Below are 24,211 nucleotides of genomic sequence, written 5' to 3' on the forward strand. Positions count from 1 at the left end.
AATGGCAGATTCTCCAATAACCTAATTTCCTTAACTTAAATTTTCTTACACCTTTATTTGATGTTTCTAAAACAAAAAACCCCACTCAAATTAACTTAGTCCCTTTTCTTAAATATCATTTAAAATTGTAGGCCTCATGTATATCTCAATTTAAATTGTTCTCTATATTTTTTCTATCTTCCTTAGATGGGGCATTATTGACTTTCCCTCAAACTTACAACCCCCACTTAAAATGATGAATTCAAATGGTAATAAGATTTTTCTAAAATCTTAATATACATGAAAACTGGCCATCTTTACACAATAACATTTTTAATATTTTCAAATGAGACATTTCATTATGTCCCTACCTCCTGAAGAAAGACAAAGAGATTTAACTTGTTTTGAAACAATTGTGACCATGTGAGGGGACTAGGTACCATCTCCTGGGGTAGATGGCAGCAGACAACAGCAATAAAGTCATACAACTCCATTATTTTTCGTGTAACTGACCTCAGTCAGTTTTTGTAGCACATTCAAATAAACAAAAACATAAATAAAAACCTTGCCTGTCCAGCACACACTACACATTTCACGTAGACCCCTTTTCAAGGGTGAAGGACCCTATGTCCCACACACAAATCAAACACGTATTATTGCTCCCCACAGCAGAGTCTCTCAGGAGGCAAATAACTTCCTCCCCAGGTCTGAGAGAGAAATTGAAGGAGAGCTGCAGTATTTTACAGACATCACTCAGTTACAGCTCCTAATTAGTCTGCTGTGAGCCTGCAGACCAGAAGACCCAGACTGGGCCTTTTGCATGGAGCCCATCCCTCTCTCTTCATACAAAACAACAGGGACCCTTAACAGTTTTTTCTGAAGCCGAACATGGTTACAATGCAAGACTTAAATAAGAAACTTCTTAATTTAAGTTCCTCAATGAATCAGGCCCCATATCTTGATGATAGTCTAGAGCTAGCTGTTCACCATACAGATAATCCTAACAAAGTACTCATGCCCCTTGCTTGGACCCCTGTTCCCCAAAAAGGTAGAAAAATGGACACTTGGTTTCAGGAGTAGAGACAATTTTTTAGGTCACTCATCACCATTTAATACCTACATACTTAAAAAAAGATTGTTCATAAAAGTGTCTGAAAAAAAAAATTCAACAATAATAGTAATAATAATAATAATAATAATAACACATTCTGATTTCTACTTACTGTGCACAAAGTGTAATGTGTTTTAAATATTTTACAGGCTTCCTTCCAAAGCACAGAGCAGAAATCCATTATATTTCCTTTATAATAAAACCTACACGACTCTTCGTGGTATACATCAGTTGTCAGAACTTGGCAGCTGTGACTGATTGACTTCTAAACCCTATGCAGATTGTTTTGCTGAGTCCTTAGTCATCCACATCAATCTCCTATCTTCTTACTAGTATTATACCTGCTTTTAGGACTGGCTATACATCACATATTGATTATAATTTGTTGTACTGTTTATAGTACTTTAGATTCTGTTTGATAATAGCTCTCCATTTTCTTCAACATATAATCTACATGCAGGGCCTGATACATCTTGGAACTCAATGTGAATGCAATTTCCATTTAAAAAAGATGGGCATGAAATGGCGAGAACTTGAATCAGATGAATGTGCATGTGCGCAACCTCGGCACATCCTTACTGTACATTGCCTACGTGTGTCCGCCCCTTCCCTCCCTTGTCCCGCCCTGCAAGTCGTAGGTAGTCGGAAATGTCATTTTCATTTGGACATGAATTGCATGCAATGACATTCACTGGCATAAGCTCCGTTGCACAGAGCAATTTCACGCAAGATAAGGCATAGAACAGGACTTAGGTCTAAAGATGAATCAGTCCCACTGTATCTTCTGTTGTATTACCATTCATCATCATCATCACCATTTATTTATATAGCGCCACTAAGTCCGCAGAGCTGTACAGAGAACTCACTCACATCAGCCCCTGCCCCATTGGGGCTTACAGTCTAATTCCCTAACACACACAAAGAGACAGACAGACTAGGGTCAATTTGTTAGCAGCCAATTAACCTACCAGTATTTTTTTGGAATGTGGGAGGAAACCGGAGCACCTGGAGGAAACCCACGCAAACACTGGGAGAACATACAAACTCCTCACCATTGTATTAAAAGTAGCCAAATTGTAAAAAAAAACAATTGCAAGACAATTTTATTGTCATGAAATTGTTTTTACTATTAGGATAGACAGTGCAGTAACAACGATTTTGAAGTTTCCAGTCAGTGTAGTGCAGGCAAGTACTTATGAGAGCCTTGTGTTTCAACAACTGCTGTGATTAGGCTCCTGTTATGGAGTACACCGAGTGTACTGAGTATATCTTGCCACACCATAGCATTCACATAGAGGATTATGTTAGGTGGGACTAATGTGACCTCCTCAGGAGCATTTAGTCTTCCATTTGTCCAAGTGAAAGACATTCCACCTTTCTAAAAAATATTACTAGTCTTTCACTTTAAAAATGTCAATGTAGTAATGTTTTGACATCTATATTTATTCAAATAAGTAAAGGAAGTATTGATTGTTGCAGTGCCTGAAATGAGCATCAGTATAGAAGACCTTCACTACTGTACTGCAAAAATAACAAAAGCAGTTTATGTACAGTATATGTATATTTTACATTTGCTATTTTGCATATTACTGCTAGAGCATATAATGTTGAAATGTTTGGTTTTAGCTTTGCTCAACTGATTCAATTATTTGTAATCACAATATAGGAAAACTACTGCAACAAAAAAATGAAATAATCAATTTTTATTTATTCATAATGTTGAACACACTTGTCCAATAATGTAAACCCCAAGTACAATTCAGTGTTAAAAAGGCAAGTGTAAGGATATGGAAAATTGTACCAGATGACCCTGAAAGACTCGCTTAATGACTTCAGAGTTGAATACAATGTCAGCATCAAAGCAATTTGTATGGCATTGTAAGAAAAGTGCTTTAACTAAAATTAGAAAACAAAAACGTTCTTGACAGACTCAATAAGGAATGTACTAGGAAAAGGTATTATGTTTTAGGATAACATGAATGAAATGTCTGTGTGTGGTCTTCTATAAATGATCTCACTCTCTCCAATAATGTGTAGACAATGATGATTTCTTTATATATAATTCAGTGCTGACAACACACTTGACTTTGTAAATATCAACTGCATCCAATTAATGTGTAAGAATTCTATACTTACTAAAGCATAATCACAGCATGGATGGGAGTGAAAGAGAGCATGTAAGTGCTTACATTAGGAGGAAGGATGGGGCCCAGGAGTCTGCAAAGGGTAGGGAAACACCCAACAAATGTGCTTGCTACATGTTTAAGAGTACTGAAGCTGGTCAGAGAAGCTGAGTCTACACAGTACTTGACTACTAGAGCTGCTGTGGAAGACAGACAACATAGTCTGAGTACTGCAAATATGAGAGTTTGTGAGAGATGAGAAGGGCACCACTGAAGGCTGCCAATCTGCCAGGCAGGACTGCAAGATTATTAGAACTGTTGCACTTGAATTATGTGTATACTAGTAAATTATTGGTTCTAAATGCATGGTTGGAAAATAGAGGCAATGAGAATACATAATGCCTAATGTGAATCATTATGTAAATCAGTATCACATAGAACCAAAGATTGTGAATCATTCAACAAATATGCAACACATTTACATCCACATCAACAGGAGAACTAACCCAAATAACAAAAACCATGAACTGCAAATCTACCAACGTTGTCTACTTCATCACATGCCCCTGTAACCTACAATATGTCGGATGTACAGCGAGATAGCTAAATGTCAGGATGCTCGAAACCATGAACAACATCCAAAAAAACAAAACAACACAAAATCTAGTTGAACACTTCCAAACAGTGCATAACAAAATTGACAACTTCCAATTCGTAGGAATATACACAGAACGGAAAGGGGACATACAAAAGATTTTTTCCAGACTAAAAAACAAATGTATATACAAACTTAAAACTCTCACACCAAAGGGTCTATCTCCTCACCTTACCTGTACCTTTTAGGAACCTCTTTTGGTTTCATACCACCCTATATAGACTCACATCCTCCCTCTATCCCCACTCCTTGCTCCCCCATTCATATACCCTCTCTTATCTCACTCTCCTAGTTACCTACTTCCATTTTAGCATTTCTCTCTCCTCTTCCCTATAGTTAGGTCCTGCACCACTGTCTCCTTCATCTTGCCACACAGGCTATCCCTATACTGTGTCGCCCTGCACCTGACCGTTTGTTTAACGCCTGAAGACAACCCTGATTCCATGAACCACGACCTCACCAAATCAATCAGCTACAAGAACAACAGCTGCGAAACCACATCACGGCTGCCCCCAACAGCCTGCACTCCACAATAAGTAACACTCTCTCCTAGTAGACAGGCTATCTGGGTTGGGAGCTGATATCTGCTGAAGCTCCCTAATGGTCTGGCTGGTTCCCTTGCTTTTCATCTCTGCTCATTCCCTTCTCTCTTCACTGCTCTCCCCCTTCCCTTCTCTCCTGTTCCTTAATATGGGGGAGGGGGCACACAGGCCCACTAAATTGATAAAACGTCCCTACAATAAGGGCTGGTGACGCAAGGGCGTTTTTGTATGTATCTGCATTAAGTTTATAAATATGCTATATTAATGCTTTTGTGCTATATTACCTGATAGAATACATACATACTTTGCATATTTACCCTAATAATTTGTAAATCAAATATACCATATACTGTAGGTGCAGATAGTAGTTTTCATTCAGTGTCACTACTGGTAGGAAGGTCTTCTGCACCAGGTGAACAATAACATATGTTTCTTTCACATTTTACAGCACTTAAAGCTTGATGGGGCCCACAAATACTAGTGTTGTTAATGAAGCATAACCACTCTAACTAGTCTTGACATGGTAGTTTATCAAGTACTTGGTCCAAGATTACATGACCAGGAATTTATTTACTTTTTCAACACATAACAATGTTAATTTAATGGCTGCCCATTAATCACATGTCAATGTGTATGTTCTCAGTGATTAATAAGTGTTTTGGTTTCATTGAAGCCATTTATTTTTATCATGCCAACAGCTCTTGTTATATTATTGTTAGTGTGTTTTTAATATGCTGATTGAATTCTATCTCTTACATTCTCGTTATAAAAATAAACTATTATGTTAGTTATGAAAAGTTATACATTTGTGGAACCTCATTATTTACATTAGTTACTGTGAGACTATTCAGTAATGTACGATTTCTTTGTAAAGAAGCAAAACTGTAAATATTTTTAAAAGTAGGGTTTACGGTAATGGCCCTTTTTAAAAAAGGAAAACTTTACCTAAATGAAAGCATTTGCTTTGTTTAGTTAAAACTCAGAAATATATATGCAAACATTTCAATAGCTTGAAGAAGTACATGGGGAAGATTTTTTGTCGTTGCATTACTCACCTTCAGGGCATGTTCTAAGTAGCGGGCAGTAAGGGGGCAACTTACAAATTCACTGGAATTCATTCTGATTGGTCAGGGTGCTCAGCAGCTGACATCCAATTTTTGGTCGCCCTGTTCTGCCAGGTACATCCCACTGCTGCTAATATGCACCCCGGCTAATTGCAATACAAAATTACGTAGGGATCTTCCTTATCTACAGTTTACAGGGCATTGTTTGCACTGTGTATAAAATCCAGCCCCCACTGCTATGCTAGCTGCCACCATTAGCAGCTTTTAAATACCTGGTGTTAAAAGCTTTTAAAATCATACTTGCCCACTCTCCTGAAATTTCCAGGAGGTTCCCAAATTGTTAACCTTATTGGCTCCTGATACTGGAATTATCTCAAGGGGTAATTGCCTATATAGTTACTTATATTTTACCATATACTGCCAAACACACACACTGGCAGCACTCAAACACATCACACAGATGGAGCACTGCACTGCAAGTTATGACCCTTCTGTGTGGATGCCAGCATGGCATGGAATCAGAATGTGCCCAGTTTGCAGCTTTTAGAGGTCTTTAAATCGCTTGCAGTAAGCTACAGCAGTCACAGTACAGGGCCGCCGAGAGGGGGGGGGAGCGGGTACATTTTACCCGGGCCCGGCCATGCCAGGGGGCCCGGGCCGGGCCCTCGCCGCTAATTAAATTTTTTTTTTTTTTTTATAATTTTCTTTTTTGCGATTTTTATTTATTTTTATTTTTTTTCCCGCGGGGGGGGGGGGGGGGGGGGCGGGGGGGGGTTATTCGTTGGTGGGGGGAGCTGGAAGAAAAAAAGAAAAAGAAAAAAAACGATACTCACGTGATCGCGCGGCGCCGTGTCCCTCCTCTCCTCTTCTCCATTCACACTGACTGCCGGGCGTGACGTCATCAAGTCACGCCCGTCAGTCAGTGAGGAACGCTGCAGCCAGCATGAAGAAAGAAGACAGAAGAGGAGATAGAAGAAAAGAAAGGAAAGAAGTTGACAGAAGAGAAGAAAAGAAAGGAAAGAAGTTGACAAAAGGTAAGTAAAGAAACGGAGAGGCTAGGGGAGGAAAACAGAGATGGACAGTACTATAAAGAAAGGGGAGAGAAAAACAGAGGAGGGAAAAAAAGCAGAGAGCCACAGAGGAATTAAAAAAAAAGTGGGAAAGAGGAACAGAGGAGAAAAAAAAGGAGAGAGGAACAGAGGAGAAAAAAAAGTGGGAAAGAGGAACAGAGGAGGAAAAAAAAGTGGGAGAGAGGAACAAAGGAGGAAAAAAAGTGGGAAAGAGGAACAGAGGAGGGAAAAAAAGTGGGAGAGAGGAACAGATGAGAAAAAAAGTAGGAAAGAGGAAGAGTGGAGGAAAAAATAGTGGGAAAGAGGAACAGAGGAGAAAAAAAAGTGGGAAAGAGGAACAGAGGAGGGAAAAAAAGTGGGAGAGAGGAACAGATGAGAAAAAAAGTAGGAAAGAGGAAGAGTGGAGGAAAAAATAGTGGGAAAGAGGAACAGAGGAGAAAAAAAAGTGGGAAAGAGGAACAGATGAGGAAAAAAAGTGGGAAAGAGGAACAGAGGAGAAAAAAAAGGAGAGAGGAACAGAGGAGAAAAAAATGTGGGAAAGAGGAACAGTGGAGGAAAAAAAGGAGAGAGGAACAGATGAGAAAAAAAAGTAGGAAAGAGGAAGAGTGGAGGAAAAAATAGTGGGAAAGAGGAACAGAGGAGGAAAAAAAGTGGGAAAGAGGAACAGTGGAGGAAAAAAAGGAGAGAGGAACAGAGGAGAAAAAAAGTTTTGGGGGCTATTGAATGTTGGGGTGAGTTTAGGGAGAATGAGGTCTATTTATTAAATGTGACTGAATTATTTAATGGCAGTGATGGTTGCAAGAAATAGGTACTGCTGGGGCTATTTGCAGGAAGTTTATTTATTAAATGTGAATAGTATTATTTTAATGTTGGGGCTGGAGGAAGGCCTAATTATTAATTGTGGGTGCTATTGATTTAACGCCGGGGCTGGCTGTAATTTTCTAAATGTAGCCATTTTTTTTTCAAAATAGGTCCTTCAACATTCCTGGATCCGGACAAGCCACAACTAAAGAAACCAGCAGCCACAGGTGGAGAAAGTGAGAAGAACAGGTAGGAGAGAGCAGCACAGTGTGTGAAATGTTGTGATTCTAGTAGGGACAATACCAATTTTTGGTGAATGTTGTGCCCAATGTAAGGTGTAGGCCAAGACTGAACTGTTTGTGTACACACTGCGTTGTTTGTATACTACACTGTGGTGGTAGATGTCCTGAAAGTCAGGAGTGCTTGAACATATGTGACGCTCCGGCGAATTGAGAGCCTAGTGGTTTTTATGTTAGCCACGCCCCAATGGCACGTTTGCCACGCCCCCAAATGCATGACCACACCTCCCAAAATTTTTGCACCGCTGTTTGGCTAGCCACGCCCCTGAATGTATGATCATACACCTAAATTGTTTTGCGCCGCCGTAAGGCGGCGCAAAAAAATTTTGGGGCTTACTTGAATATGAGGGGGGCCCCATGAATTTGTTGTACCCGGGCCCTGAATTCTTCTTGGCAGCCCTGTCACAGTATGCAAACCCTCCTGTAGCAACAACTGTAAAATCCTCAACTTGTATCCTTTCTTATTTGTATCCTGGGACTTGAGTTCCACATCTTTATGTTAACACCAGAGGGATCACCTTATGATATAAGCTCAAATGCTGATTAAACAACACTTGTTGTACATTTACCTGCCCACCTCTCTATCCCTGACTCTTCAGCCCTTGTGGCCAGATATAGTCCAAACCCCACTTAACCTATAACAGATAGGTAAATTAACCAGTTACTTATATGCACGAGTGTGTGTCCCAGGGTCTGAACTTGATTCCCTCCAAAATGTCCTTTTTCAGAGGTGCATGCAAACCTCCTCCTACAGCTTTAAACTGGGACTTCCCAGCAGGTTCTGTTTCACCACTCCCCTCTGCTCTGATATCTCTCAAGACTGTCTGTTCTCTCTGCTCAGACCATCAATCCACTGCCCTTATGTTTATGGTCACCTTATCCGGTCTTGTCACACAGCTCAGTCTCTTTTAGGCTGATCCTCCCTCCAACTCCTGCCCTGGGGTTTCTCAGTCTTGTTAGGCCCCGCCCCCTTTTCACAGTAGCCTTGTGGGAGATGTTTCTCTTCCTGAACTGGTAAATGACAATGTCCATCTCTTTTCTTACTGATGCAATTGTGATTAGTAGCCCCTGGGTGCTCAAGTCCAACTGCAGCATCCCCAGGGGTTACATATACGTATTCTAATTTGCTAGAAATCCCTGTTTGTCCTGAAATAAAATAAATGTAATTTTCTTGTACAATCTAAGAAACCACATGGTGCATTTGAGGATAAAATACATACATTTTGGCAGCCACTTGTTTAATAGCCAGTTCTTAGTAAAGTCAAACCCCTCCAAGTATATCTGTGCTATGGAAAAAATCTGGTACACATATGAGAGCTTATAACCAGTATTTTAAGGAACTTATTTGTATCATTCTACAAAATCTGGAGCCCTTGGCAACTTAACAATATCCCCTGTCCTGTCCTTTAATTCCAATCTTCTCTATGAAGAAATCTGCCTTGGGCTACCAATCCTCTATCAACACTTCACTGCTCAAGAGGTCCCCTTCCTCTTGTACCCCTCTCCCCTTCCTCCTTCTCTCTTTTTCTTTCACCACTTAAAATTAAAACCAGGCATCTGAAATCCTGCAGTCTTTTTGTATGTAAAAAGTGTGTTTGTAGTTATACTTGTTTAGTTATATTATATAGCACCTTACTTCTTTATCTTACCCTCTGCGAAGGAAGCACCTTTGTCTTTTCACTTTGTATGTTTGCCTAGATGCTGTTAATAAAATGTATAAAAAAGATGTATTACGATATAAAAAAATTATCATTTTAGGTTACACCCATTTAGCTCACACCTCTCTTGTACACCCACCATAATTACATATTTAAACATTTTCCAGGTACAGCTCCCTGGGCCGAGAAGTACTATAATAGTGCATTTTGAAATGTGATAGCGAGAAAGGTTGGTGCACTTATGTAAAGAAATAAGTCGTGTCGGTCCGCATTTATTTGCTCTTCTATAATATATCTTACTGTCTTTTGAATCTTGATTTGCAGAAATCTGAGTATAATCACAATGCGCAGCACAAAAGTAATATTTTTGCACCAGTCCAATTAGATGGTCTGTCCAGTGCACTTTAAGGTGTGTGACTCCTCACTGCTCTTGTAAGACACATCTGAAATCTAGAAGTGCACCTCATGGCGTGAAAAGGCAGATACATCTCCAGAGGTGCACTGTGCAAAACTGTAAATAGAAGTCATCATCATTAGGACCATTAGAAATGTATACATTTTTTTAAACAATGATTAATAGACTAGTTAAAAGAACATTGTTATGGATTACAGCCGAACACTTAGGGGGTTTTCTCGTTGCACAGAAACATCCCTTACACTACTGTTTCACTCCATGTTAGCCTCATGCATTTTTGCACACATAAGGCTAATGTCACTGTAGTGTCAGTGATCCTGCTGCTTGACTGCAACACATATACCAAAATGTTGTGCACACGAGCCGACAATCTAGTGTGTCAATGAACATGCTCAAAGAGAAAGGCGTTGGCCTTTCATCCTGAGTCTTAGAGAGATAGAAAAACTATTTGAATAATGTAATAGCTAGTGATTTAGGAGATCACAGATTGATATTAAGTTTGTTAAGTTTATATTACATTAAATCCAAGTTCAGAGAATATATTGCATTCTAATGCTAATCGGATGTGATATCTCAGACCTTGTGGTGCCAGCTAGGATTAGGGGTCTGGGTTGTCTCATGCCAACATGTGAGTGAAAAACAGTATATAAGAGCTGTATTTTGTATTTCAACTGTAGTAGTATATCATCTGAACTTCTGGAAGATCATTAGTACCTTTAACTACTGTGTTTTGTCCGTGTAAGGACATTTGAGCAATAAAACATCACTGCTTCAAAATTCTGCCTAATGCCTATTGCCTGCTATATCCTGTGACGTATAGATAAGAGTTTACATTCTAATCTGTTCCCCGGCTGTCCTATGTTGAACCCAACATTTCTGTGTAAACGCTCTGCCCACAACCCAGCAGTCCTGATCCATAGTAAATGGTCAGGAGGAAATACATTGCAAAGAAGCACTGCAGCAGCTATACCAATTACCCAGAAGAAAGTGTATCTGGATGCCATGAAGGAGACTAGTGGTGGCAGTGAGATTCTCCTACAACTGTTGCGCAGTTGGCATTCGCAGTCAGGAAGTGTCTTGTGGCAAGGCGACACCATTAGGAGTGGGTCGGTAAACTGTGTAAGAAGAAGATCCCTTCATCCTTCTCCCCCCCAACAGACCGGGTGGCAAAGTAAATCCATCCAGTCACATTACCCACTTAGTACAATAAGGAATCTGAAGTAGTGGAGACACATAGAGCAGCCAGTCTATGCACTTTTTGACAGTTGTGCATGATGGTAAAGAAACAGAAGCTGCCGTGAGAGGGGGCTGCTCTCTGCTGTTCAGCATCCTGTATCAGATCATAATACGCCAGTTAAGGTGAAATCAGTCTGTGTCCAGAACATCAAGAAACATCTCCTGCCCATGCTGCGCTCTTTCCTTCACTTACTGGGTGCCTCAGACCAGTGCCCCCCCTCCCAGGGAGACGAACATACAGCAATGCACACGTAAAACAGTATTATCTAAAATAAAACAGGAATAAAAACAGAAACAATCATAGTACACTCACAAATTCTGCCAACTGGGTAATGTGAGAATGACTGGACAATTCATCAGTAGAAAGACTGAGCCTCAAGAACTGACAGTTTTTAACATCATTAGTTTTTCTCTAACATCATCGTTAGCAATTTTAAACATTCCCTTCTTGCGCAAAATATCACTTCTTCGTTAGGTTAATGAAAGAACAGTGTGGTATGCTAATCAGTTTTACAACCTTTTTATTCGAATACTTGAGGCCAGAAACTTTATAATCAGGATATCTTTCTTTGGGAACATTATAGACATATAATATTACATAAATATATAGAATATGAGTTTACACACATACATAGGAAACATCATAATGAAATATGGTTTCCTTGGGAAGTTATGTTATTCTTCTATGTTCCATATCAAGCTGTCATTTATGGATGACAAATTGTATGCAGCTCTTTTCACTGATTACAATTATGTTCAGTGGTCTTCTCAAATAAGAACTATGAAAAGTATTGTTTTCATTTATGTAATTATCCTATACAATATATAATGCACTGGGAGTGACCACAACTAGTGATCTTTGTATTCACAGCATCTGGGCTGTACCATAAACCACGCATGGCATGTTAATACTCTTATCTTACAGCTGGGTTTCAGGTATCTCCAAAATATAACTAGTTGTGTAACAGGACACAGACCATTTTAGATTTAGCATCCAAAACCCCCAGTTTAGTGACTTCTCAGATACGTTTGGAAGTAATCCTGACCATATTAATATATTATTTTCCTAATGCCTGATTAGGCCATAATCATGACCATTGCATGAAACAAATGCTTTTGATTAGGTGTCAATACTCATGCAGCAATACGTAAATGTCATGTTGCATGTGTTATCCCAAACCCAACTAAAATTCTTCACCCCCCAAATAAAAAAAGTTTTAAAATAAAAATTTATCTGAACCATATTAATATATAAGACCTTGAATAATATACACATATTTGGTATATCTGCACTCAGGAGAGCCAGATGACTAGATGGTGGGGGGCTACACGAATTGCAGTAACTATGGAGACAGTCATTGAAAAGTGCAATTTTTTCTACTTTGCTTGAACCTACTGTATAATATGCTCATAAAAAAAAGGATATTTATACAATATGAAATTGTTTGAGGAGACCAAGAAAAAAGCTTTTACCAATAAAAAGAATGCATCCAATAAAGTGCAATTTTGTCTGGTCAGGGTAAATTCTCCAGTCAACTAATCAAAGGAAGATACTGTACAAATGCATATATCTTAGTAATACACATTGAACAATGGGGCAATCAGAAACTTGTATGTGTTTTACCTTCAGTGACTGTTACCGTAAAGTTATCTTATAGCAGCACACATTTTTTTATTTCTATTTTTATTACAATAATATGTTAAAAAATGTATAATAATTACCAAGAGCAAGCATTCGGGCATTTAGGCTCTTTTACTACACAATAAAAATGTGCCCACTTGTCCATCTAGCGCATTTCAAGGTACATGTCAACTTCCCAGTCCATGAAACGACAGAAAAATCAAGCTGCGTGATAGCTCTGTTTGTTTGCAGATCCACTTAAAAATTCACATGGAGGAACAGTGAAACATCTTATCAGTCAAACTTACTAACACTTTAGGACTCTTAATTCATTTGAGTGGTTCATTTTTCTGCTAATCTGCACGGTGAAGAGACTGTTTTTATTACTTATTTTTGTGTTTGAATGTCTTTATTACATTGTGTCAAAGACTCGGGGCAGGCTGGGCTGGGGGGCAGGGGGGCATCTGCCCCTTGGGTCAGTCCCACAGTGGGTTATTTTGGACTGGGTCACTGGGCCACCTCCATTTTTTCCCTCTAAAATAGGATGCTAAATGGAGAGTTGTCCCCCGGGGCAAAATTCGCCAGCCCTCCCCTGGTCAAAGTGCACCTGGCACTGTGGATATACAACGTGTGTGTCTATATATATATATATATATATATATATATATCCCATTGAAATTATGAGACCCAATCTCCACCACGCCAGTCAAAAAGACTGTGATCCCTCCTACAAAGGAGGGACTACCGCCAATTGTGCTCTCTTCACCCCTTTATCTCATTAAAATAATCATATTGTGCAAAATGAAGTGGGTAGTGCACTCTCAGGATCGTAATCCATACTCAGCAAGGAATGCTCCTGATCCGCTCACTTCCTCCCATACAGTGCAATATTTTCCACCCCCACAGATACCGCTTTCTTGGACCACCTGTCCATCCATCTGCCCATAAAACTAGATGAAATTGTACAAAAGCAGGTGTGTGACATCACAAAAGAACATTTGCACTGCGAGTTTGTACATTTTCACTTTGGGAAATTATCGGTATTGTCTAATGTGTCTAATTAAAGATAATTGCTAATTGCTAATTGATTGCTATTAGTTACTGCACATTTCCACTTTGTTACTGAATAAACTCAGAGAGGTGTATGTTGCATTATTTGTCTAATTTTAAATATAAAATTATATGTTTACGCTGTACCACCGGTGCATGTCAGGATTCTAGTGAAAAAGTAATTTGTCCAAAATGCAGGCAAGCTTCCTTGTTTTGTGAATCGATTCAAAACCTCAAACAAACTGTACACTGAGGAATTACTGAACTTGCCAGACAGTATTTATTCAATAAAGTGAAGATAAATAATTACAAAATATTTCAGCTGGTGGTGCTCTCAGAAAGTGCCAGCTTTGTTTTCCTACCGTGTGCATTATCTTTAGTGAACTGCTATTAGAGCAAATAAAATTATATTTAATACATAATAATAGTGTATTGTGATGCTGCATTATTATTTTGTTTTATTACATTTTTCTAAAATTAAAAAAATTACTGTAACTGTATTAAACTATATTTTATCATGAATAAATAATGTTAGTGGTTTGTTTGGCAGGATGCACAGTAGGCTTGATTTTTTTCATTAGAGTAATTGTATTGTGACAAAGATAAATGTAATCTTTCCATTTTATTGCTCACTTCTGCCATCAGACAGTACTCAGACTAACTTAATATGTTTATATGGAGCTCAATGTAGTGACTGCAGCCAAATGACTTTAATTCACTGGTCTGGGTGAAGAAATACCAAATAGTTTTACTTTTAAGCAGCTACAGTAAAGTATAATTCATATATAACTAAGAAAAGACACATGGATTACACTCTAGAGTCTATTTTCCAAGACCCCTTCCCTTTCATTATATGAGTTTACAAGTATGTAACGGAAAACACAAGAAAAGTGTTGCCTAAAGCAGATTAGATGCTAAGATATGTAAACTAGCTATAGTCAGTCATCATTCTATAGGAGTGGATGTTGTACAAATCTTCAGCATTTGTCCAGAACCTAATGGCTGTGTTCCTTAGCAAATTAAACTAACTCATGCTACTTCATTTTATTTATTTACCAACTATTTGTGCACTTGTCTTTCAAATTATTCTGCCCCAATGAGCTGTCAATGATGCAATGTTCATTTTTTCCTATTAGATGTGTGGGGGACGGCTAAGTAGAAAAAAATTATGTACACACCGTCACCACTCCATCCAATTAGTGATGGTCACTGTGACGCAATAATGCCACATGGCTGCCCTAGCAGCACCTACACACTGAGGAACAAGTAGAGGACTGGGGATATACTATTGCAGACATATTGGGACTAGCAGCAGAATAGCATAGAGCAGTAAGGGAGAGGGGGGAAATATTTGTTTAGACAGGTGGCACAATCAGACTCCCTCCCTCCAAAACCATGGAATACACTCCCATTGTGCCACAAACTGTGCTCAGACTTTATTGCTAACTGCTCCTGTGCTTATCAAGAGTAGTGAAGAAGCCAAAGTTCAGTCTATGCGCCAAGTCATAGACCCCCAGTTTGTCAAATACAAGACAGAGATGCTCAAAATTGTTTCAAAAGAATTTATAATATAGATGGGTTTAACCATGTTTGAACCTTGGACAGTATTTTTGTTTGGAATTGACAAATTCAAACTTCAAACTCAAATACAGAAAGTTTGATGTTCTATATTTAAAAATAAATAAATTAGAACACCATAAAATGTAGCAATTTATGCTTAAACAAGCTCAACTATGTATGAACGTGCACAAATGTGGTGGAACCCAAACATTTTATAATTTATTTGAATGTCTTTTAACTGTGAGCTACAAACTAAAACTTCAAAATCTTAGCAGTTATAAAATACATAATACGGTGGTCAAACCAAAGACACATTTCTATATTTTCGAGATTGGCTTAACCAAATATAAGTTCAATTAACAAATTTCGAACTAACTCCAAAAACTTGAGCATCTCTAATATAAACTTTATCCATCTGTAGCTGTAAAAAACAGGTGTGACTTTATACAATATATGTTTGGTAATGTGTATATTATATTTATGTGCCAGGCTGGGGCGGTATAATGGTCATTTAAGGCTGTATAATATGTCTAAATATTAGTCTAACTATTATGCTGGCCTTATAATGTAAGACATTGGAGCTATATAATGATTTTGATTTGGAGCTGTTATAATCTGGTCAATGAAGTTTTGCTGTACCATAAAATAGGCTGAACGTTTAGAGCTAAATAATCATTTGTTTTTCATTTTCTTTTTGTATTAACCAATTGTCTAGCCATTAGTTCCATGTTGAGCATAACAAGTTATATAGTATATGTTACGAACACTAGATTTTTGAGATTTGATCAGGACCCTTGGGCTTAGGTGGCACAGTAGAAATTGAAGCTGGAAGCCTTTAGGAATCTCCTGCTCTACTGCGGAAGAGTAACATGGGTTCTGTGGGTACTGGTGACCTGAGACAAAAACCCCAGAACTGTACTCTGAACCATAGAGCTCATGACTGGTATCTGCAGCAGCAAACTCAGGGCTGGAATCGGTAATGGGACACCCAGGACTGAGACCTTAACACGAGTGCACAGATCTGGAACCCGCTACAGGGAACGTACAGCTGGAATGAAACACAGGAGGCTCAGAACTGGCACCCGGTGAAGCAATCAATGGGAGACTGAACCCACAGTGAAGTGCATGAGATGGATGCAGGAGGAGGCACTTGGTAGGAGATACAGCAGTCAGGAACAGAGCACTTGTTAGTGATGGTAAGAGATACTGCAGTCAGGAACAGAGCACCTGGTAATGCTGGTAGAAATTACTGCTGTCAGGAACAGAGCACTTGGTAATGCTGGTAGGAAATACTGCAGTCAGGAACAGAGCACTTGGTAATGCTGGTAGGAGATACTGCAGTCAGGAACAGAGCACTTCTTCGTAGTGGGGTGATCTATAGACCACCAGGTCAGGAAGAAGAACTGGACAGGAACTTACTGCAGGACATCAATAAGATGGCTTTAAAAGGAGAGGTAATAATCATGGGAGAAGGACATTCTGAATTTATTGCAAGCAGCATCCCTCAAGCAAATGGTGAGGGAGGCCACTCGCAAAGATGCAATATTAGACTTAATTCTTACGAATGGTGACAGAATATCTGATGTAAATGTGGGTGAGAACCTAGGATCCAGCGAGCATCAAACAGTATGGTTTAGTATAAAGACAGAGACCAACTCATACCACACAAAAACAAAGATGTTAGATTTTAGGAAGGCTGACTTTGTAGAGATGGGAAAATGTGTAAGTGACTCTTTGGCAGAGTGGAAGAACTTGAAAGGAGAGCAGGAGAGGTGGGAAACATTTAAAAGTGCAATACTTAAAGCAACAGACCTTTGTATCAAAAGGGTTAAGATAAGTACAAAGAAAGGGAAGCCAGTGTGGTTTGCAAAAAAAGTAGCAAGTATTGTGAAAGAAAAAAAGATGGCCTTTAGGAAATATAAGCAGACTCATAATAATGAAGACAAAGAGGTGTATCTTGCTAGACAGAAGGAGGTTAAGAAGGTAATCAGATGTGCAAAGGCACAAGCTGAAGAGAATATGGCCCAGTCAGTGGGTAAAGGGGGAAATACTTTTTTTCGGTATATAAGTGAAAGAAGAAAAACAGTGAGAGTCTTGTTAAGGGAAACAAGGTAATAGCAGATCATCTTAATAATTATTTTTGCTCAGTGTTCACTACAGAAAGAGCGGGGAAGGGATCACAGTTAAGTTGCAAGTATACTCATAAAAATTAGGTAGAAACAAGTATATTTACAGAGGAGAAGGTCCTAACTGACATCTCAAAACTGAAAGTGGATAAATCAATGGGGCTAGATGGGATACATCCAAGGATACTAAGAGAGCTTAAAGGGGTGTTGGTAACACCATTAACAGAATTATTCAATCAGTCACTAACTACAGGAGTAATTCCAGAGGACTGGAAAAGAGCAAATGTAGTCCCACTACACAGATGTGGAAGCAAGGAAGAGGCGAGCAACTACAGACCAGTGAGCCTTACATCAGTAGTAGGGAAATTGATAGAAACACTCTTAAAATAAAGAGTTGTAGAATATCTCAAATCCAGTAACTTATAGGATCCCAAACAGCATGGATTTACTGGGGGGAGATCATGTCAAACAAATCTTATTGACTTTTTTGACTGGGTGACTAAAGTAATAGATCAAGGAGGGGCTGTAGATATAGCTTATCTAGATTTTAGTAAGACTTTTGACACTGTCCCTCATTGCAGACTGTTAAATAAATTTGAAAACTTGGGATTGGATTCAAAGATGGTGGAATCGATAAAATGTTAATCACAGGATAGAAAACAGAGAGTTATAGTAAATGGAGTACATTCACAGGGAAATGTTACCAGTGGAGTACCCTTAGGGGGGTATTCAATTGTTAGTGAGACGGATGAAAATCCCACGCTCGAAAAATATTACCGTTAATACGGTAATTACTCCCTGAGCTGCGAGCTGAAATCCAGCGAGTAAATTACCATATTAACGGTATTTATGCACAAATTACCGTATTAACGGTAATATTTTTTCGAGCGCAGGATTTTCACCCGTCTCGCTAACAATTGAATACCCCCTAAGGATCTGTACTTGGACCAGTGCTTTTTAATATCTTTATTGGAGACATTGCAAATGGTATTGAAGGGAAAGTATGCCTTTTTGCAGACACAAAGATATGCAACAGGGTAGACACACCAGGAGGGTTAAAACAAATGATTGGTGATCTAGGTAGACTAGAGGAATGGTCAAGAAAGTGGCAACAACAGTTTAATGCCAAAAAATGCAAAATTATGCACTTGGGTCTCAAAAACCCAAAGGCTAAATATAATATTAATGGCACTATAATGGATACTACTGAGGAGGAAAGGGATCTAGGAGTCACTATTTCAGGTGATTAAAGGCAGATAAGCAATGCAACAAAGCAATGAGGAAGGGAAGTCAGATGGTTGGTTGCATAGGGAGAGGAATCAGTAGCAGAAAGAAAGAAGTAATAATGCCACTGTATAGGTCATTGGTACAGCCTCATCTAGAATATTGTGTTCAGTTCTGGAGGCCATATCTCCAGAAGGATACAAATACATTAGAAACTGTACAAAGAAGGGCAACTAAAATGGTGCATGACCTACAGCACAAAACTTACCCGGAAAGACTAAAAGAACTTAATAAGTATAGCAGGCCTGTCCAACCTGCAGCCCTCCAGATGTTGTTAAACTACAAGACCCAGCATGCTTTGCCGGTAGACAACCAGTTGATAGCTGGAAGGGCATGCTGGGACTTGTAGTTTCACAACACCTGGAGGGCCGCAGGTTGGACAGGCCTGATGTATAGTTTGGAGCAGAGAAGGGAAAGGGGGAACATGATAGAAACTTTCAAATATATCAAGGGTTTGAACAAGGTACATGAGGGAAACATACTTCAAAGAAAGAGAAGTACTAGAACACGAGGACATGCACTGAAACTGGAGGGAAGTGGGTGCAGAGGAAATTTGTGGAAAAACTACTTCACAGAAAGGGTAGCGGATAAGTGGAATAGCCTCCCATCAGAGGTGGTAGAGGTTAATACAGTAGAGCAGTTTAAACATGCTTGGGATAGGCATAAGAATATCCTTATAAAGAATAAGGGATCAAATAAGGTTTGAGGTTATCATAGGATAAAAATTTGGCAGACTAGAAGGGCCAAGTGGTTATTATTCGCTGTCAAATTCTATGTTTCAATATTTCTATGTACTGGATGGTATTAGATACCATGGAGAATTGCAAATCTTATCAGAAGGGTATTTAACAGGGCTAGAAAGACAGATTAGCTTTCACAGCTTAATCATTTTGTTGATATGTAGATACATTAAAGCAGCCTTTATGTATACTGTAGACACTTGGGAAATGTGGGTATTTTTAATTGAAGATGTGAATAGTAAAACAGGACTTGGCATGGTATAGTTACAGAGGTTTTGTTGGGTTTTCAGCCCCTCCAAATCTGAAACCTATTGATTAACATAAAGCTTATTGTGGTGTAGAGTGTTCCTTTTTAATGCTGTTTGCGACAATACAAAGTTAATTATGGCTGCAATTTAATATTATTAGTGCAGTGGCAGAGGAGAATTGGTATTCAGAGCGATAAGTGTTACTTATGGTTCTGGAACCCCACAGAAACATTATATTATATAATAATAATTTACTGTATTATCTGGGAACTTACATTATCATCATCATCAGTTATTTATATAGCGCCACTAATTCCGCAACGCTGTACAGAGAACTCAGTCACATCAGTCCCAACCCCATTGGAGCTTACATTATTCTGTTGGTAGGTTTTATTAAATCTGCTGTGTTATTTTCTACTCGGTAATTTCTTTGTGTTTATTTAATCGGGTCTGGGTTATCAATTACTTAGTGTTCAGTACTTTTTAATATTTTACCAGTAAATATTAAATAGTAGCAATGCTTTAAAATGGATAGATGTTTGCTACACGATAGCACATTACGTGTCCAAATAGAATAATTTTAAAACTTAAACATTTACATTTAAAGTTCACTGGTTTACAAAATTATTCTCAGTAACTTCTAACACAATGAAGGGAACATGAAGTAGCTGGAGGGCAGCAGGAGCTACACACAAGAAGAAGGGAGAGCATAATGCCTTCCCTTCTCCGCCAGGTATGCCATGTGACCTCTCTGCACTGTGCAGAGGAGGTCATGTGATGCGGAAGTCAGCTGTCCCTGTTCTAATAAGATCGGGAGCAGCCGGCTGGAGGGTCGTAAGAGAAAAATTGGTGGGCCACAAAAGGAACGCATACCACCTGTTGTCCGTTGCTGCTCCAACACATCATATCTTCAGTGAATCAGTCTTTGCTTTACATAATTACAGATATAATGTTGTTTTAAAGAAGGCTCCCCATCTAGCAAAATCATAAGGTCTTGCTCTGGGTCTTCCAATCAATCAATTTTCCAATTACCTTTCCAAGACACTAACAAGAGAACAACTTGGAATTAAAATTCTCCATGCACTGCTGCCTGGAGAATAGGGCAAACATGGACCCTCATGATTTTGGGTTTATTTTATGAAAATAAAAATATTTATAAAAATATCACGCTTGATGATTTCATTATCTACATTGATATAACTTCTATTGCAAAGATTCCATTACACTGTAGTGCACCAATTATGATGTGCTTATGCTCCGCCCCCCCCCTCCATTTTCTTTTTTTCTCCAATATCCAAAGTTTAAGTTCAGTAAAGAAATGAAAATATCACGCTTTATCTTCTTCCTTTAGAGATTGTATTTCACTGAGGCTGCTGCTGTCTACCATACTTCTTAACTCCAAAGGGTAAAAAAATACACATTGTATGTAATTTGTCACTGTATTAATGAAATCAAACGCCACAACGGCTCCATTTTATGTGCAATAATAAAACAAGTTGTGCAAAACAGTGTTTACATTAACCCCAAAATCTTCAAATAAAGCTACACTAATAGTGTTAAATGACATTGAGTAAATGCCAACAAGAATGCTGCATTATTACCTCTTATTAATTGTAGACATAACAGGAAAAGCCTTCTTTATTTCACCAAGTACTGTATGTAATTAAAGTCCATTAATTAGCCGATTACTCATCAGCCGCATGATGGAATAATCCTTTGCTTTCCCAGCTGCTCTGTAGGTCCAGTAACTTCTATTTGTTATGATTGTGATTGAAAGTCTCTTGTCAATAACTTGGTCCTGGGAATGTATCAACTGTGCAAAGCTTTTCTCCATGTAAGGTTGTTTGTATTATATGTTTACCTAATGATGGCAAAATATATACATAATATAATCCTGTAATATAATTTTGTTTCATCTTTATAGCCCCAGGAGTTACTGAGTTTTGTAAATTTCCTTTCATTTTAATGCTGGAATAAAAGTGTCCTGTCTTTCATTGTAACTCACATTTCTTGCTCTAGATGACTATTAAGAGTTTTTTAAACTTTTGATTCCCAGAATTAATTTAAAATAGTGGTGACATCGACTATACTGCAATTGAACTGCTCCACTTTATATGTTCACATTTATTACGTAATTCTATATATATCTATATACATAAAAAAGACGTTTGTTTGTTTGTAGGCAAACATCTTCCACACCCCTGCACCGATTTGGTTGAAACCAATGCAAGGTGGTCCAGTTGGATCCCGGGCAGATATTGAGGGGTTTAGGGACCCAGTCGGACCCTCCATTGGTGTACACTAGCCAGAAATTTTACCCGCAGAGCCTGTTCTGAGCCTTCAACTGGATGGATTTGGAAGAAAATGTCAAAAGATTTTTAACATTGGACCCCAGAAGACATACTAGGAGGTGTAGATCTCAGTCAGACATCCCGTTGGTGTACGCTGTCCAGAACTTTGACCTGGGGAGCCTGTTCTAGGCCCTCCACTGGATGGATTTGGTTTGTTTACATCTAGACACACCTGCACTGATTAGGATGAAACCAATGATAGGTGTCCAGTTTGATCCTGGGCAGCTTTAAGGGGATTAGGGTCCCAGTCGGACCTCCCGTTGGTGCACGCTCGGCAGAACTTTGACCCGGGGAGCCTGTTCTGAGCCTTACACTGGGTGGATTTGGACAAAAACTTCACAGACAGTTTACATTGGATCCCAGAAGACATATTAGGGGATTAAGGTCCGGTCGGACATCCCGTTGGTGTATGCTTGGCAGAACTTTGACCAGGGAAGCCTGTTCTGGGCCTTCCACTAGATGGATTTGGTTTGTTTGTCTGTCCGAATATGCTGTTTCGATTGGGATGAAACCAATGCACAGTGGTCCAGTTGGATCCTGGCCAGGATTTAGAAGTTTCGACTCCAGGTCAAACCTCCCATTGGTGTACGCTAGAAAGAACTTTAACTTTGGGAGCCTGTTCTGGGCCTTCCACTAGATGGATTTGGTTTGCTTGACTGTCCAGTTATGCATTTGGACATGCCTGTTCCGACTGGGATGAAACCAATGCAAGGTGGTCCAGTTGGATCCTGGCCATGTTTTAGGAGTTTCGAGTTCAGGTCGAAACTCCCATTGGTGTACACTGGAAAGAACTTTAACTCGGGGAGCCTGTTCTGAGCTTTCCACTAGATGGATTTGGATGAAAACTTCACAGACTGGTAACAATGGATCCTAGAAGACTTACTAGGGGGTTGAGGTCCCGGTCAGACCTCCCGTTGGTGTATGCTGGACAGAATTTTGACCCGGGGAGCTTCTTCTGGACCTTCTACTGCATGGATTTGGATAAAATTTTATATAAAAATAAAAACGACACTGGGCAACCACCTAATAGATGTATTGGAAGAGCTTCTAAGCTGCTAATTATCTTTAAAATGTTGACAGTTATATCCAACTCATTGTTAACTTAATAACCTGAAGATTTATACACGGGCAACGCCAGGTACTTCAGCTAGTCCTATCTATAATTTTTAACCTCAAACCCAATTTTATCCTTAGTTCTTTATAAGGATATCCTTATGTCTATCCAAGCATGTTCAAATTGCTCTAAGGTATTAACCCCTACCACCTCTGATGGGAGGCTATTTCACGAATCCACTATCATTTCTGTGACATATTTTTTCCTCAGATTTCCCCTCAACATAATTCCCTATAGTTCCAGTGCATGTCCTCGTGTTCTAATATTTCTCTTCCTTTGAAGAACGTTTCCCTCCTGTGCCATTTTAAAACCCTTGATATATTTGAAAATTTTGATCATGTCCTGCCTTTCCATTCTTTGCTCCAAACTATACATATTAAGATCTTTTATACTTTCCGGATAAGTTTTGTGCTGTAGGCCATTTACCATTTTGGAAGGATGTACATGTGGCAATGAGTGGGAATGCAAAAACACCTGGGCACCTCTTTCTTTGGGGTGTATTTTCGTATTCTTACATTTTTTTCAACAAAATATTCACGTAAAGGGAGCAGAACTGTACTGGTCAGCTTAACACTGCACATCAAACGAAATAATGGGCAGCATTGACCAGCTATCCAATGAATGACTAGAATCAAGAAAATAGTCAGCATTAACCCCTGAGCATTCTCACCCCTCTTCACTCTTGTGTATCTGACTGCCTCTCTGACATCTCCTCTCAGATGTCCTCATGCTTTCTCAAAATAAACATTGCTAAAACTAAACTCATCATCTTCCCTCTTTCTAGATTTGCATCCCACCTTGATCTCTCCATCACTGTTAAAAACACCACCATCTCCTCTGTCTCCAACTCCGCTGCCTGGGTGTCACCCTTGACTCCTCCCTCTCTTTTGCCCTCACATTCAATCCCTTGCCCAATCCTGTCATTTCCAACTTCGTAACATCACCTGCATCTGGCCTTTCCTATCTCAAAATGCCACCAATATCATTATCATGCACTCATCATTTTCCATCTTGATTACTGTAACCTTCTGTTCACCTGCCTCCCCCGATCCCATTTTGCTTCCCTACATTCTTTATTTAACGCAACTGCTAGACTTATATTCCTCTCACACCGCTCTTCTTCTGCCTGCCCTCTTTACATTGTCTTACACTGGTTCCCCTTAC

This window comes from Mixophyes fleayi, chromosome 1 (assembly GCF_038048845.1).
Source record: "Mixophyes fleayi isolate aMixFle1 chromosome 1, aMixFle1.hap1, whole genome shotgun sequence".
NCBI lineage: Eukaryota > Metazoa > Chordata > Amphibia > Anura > Limnodynastidae > Mixophyes > Mixophyes fleayi.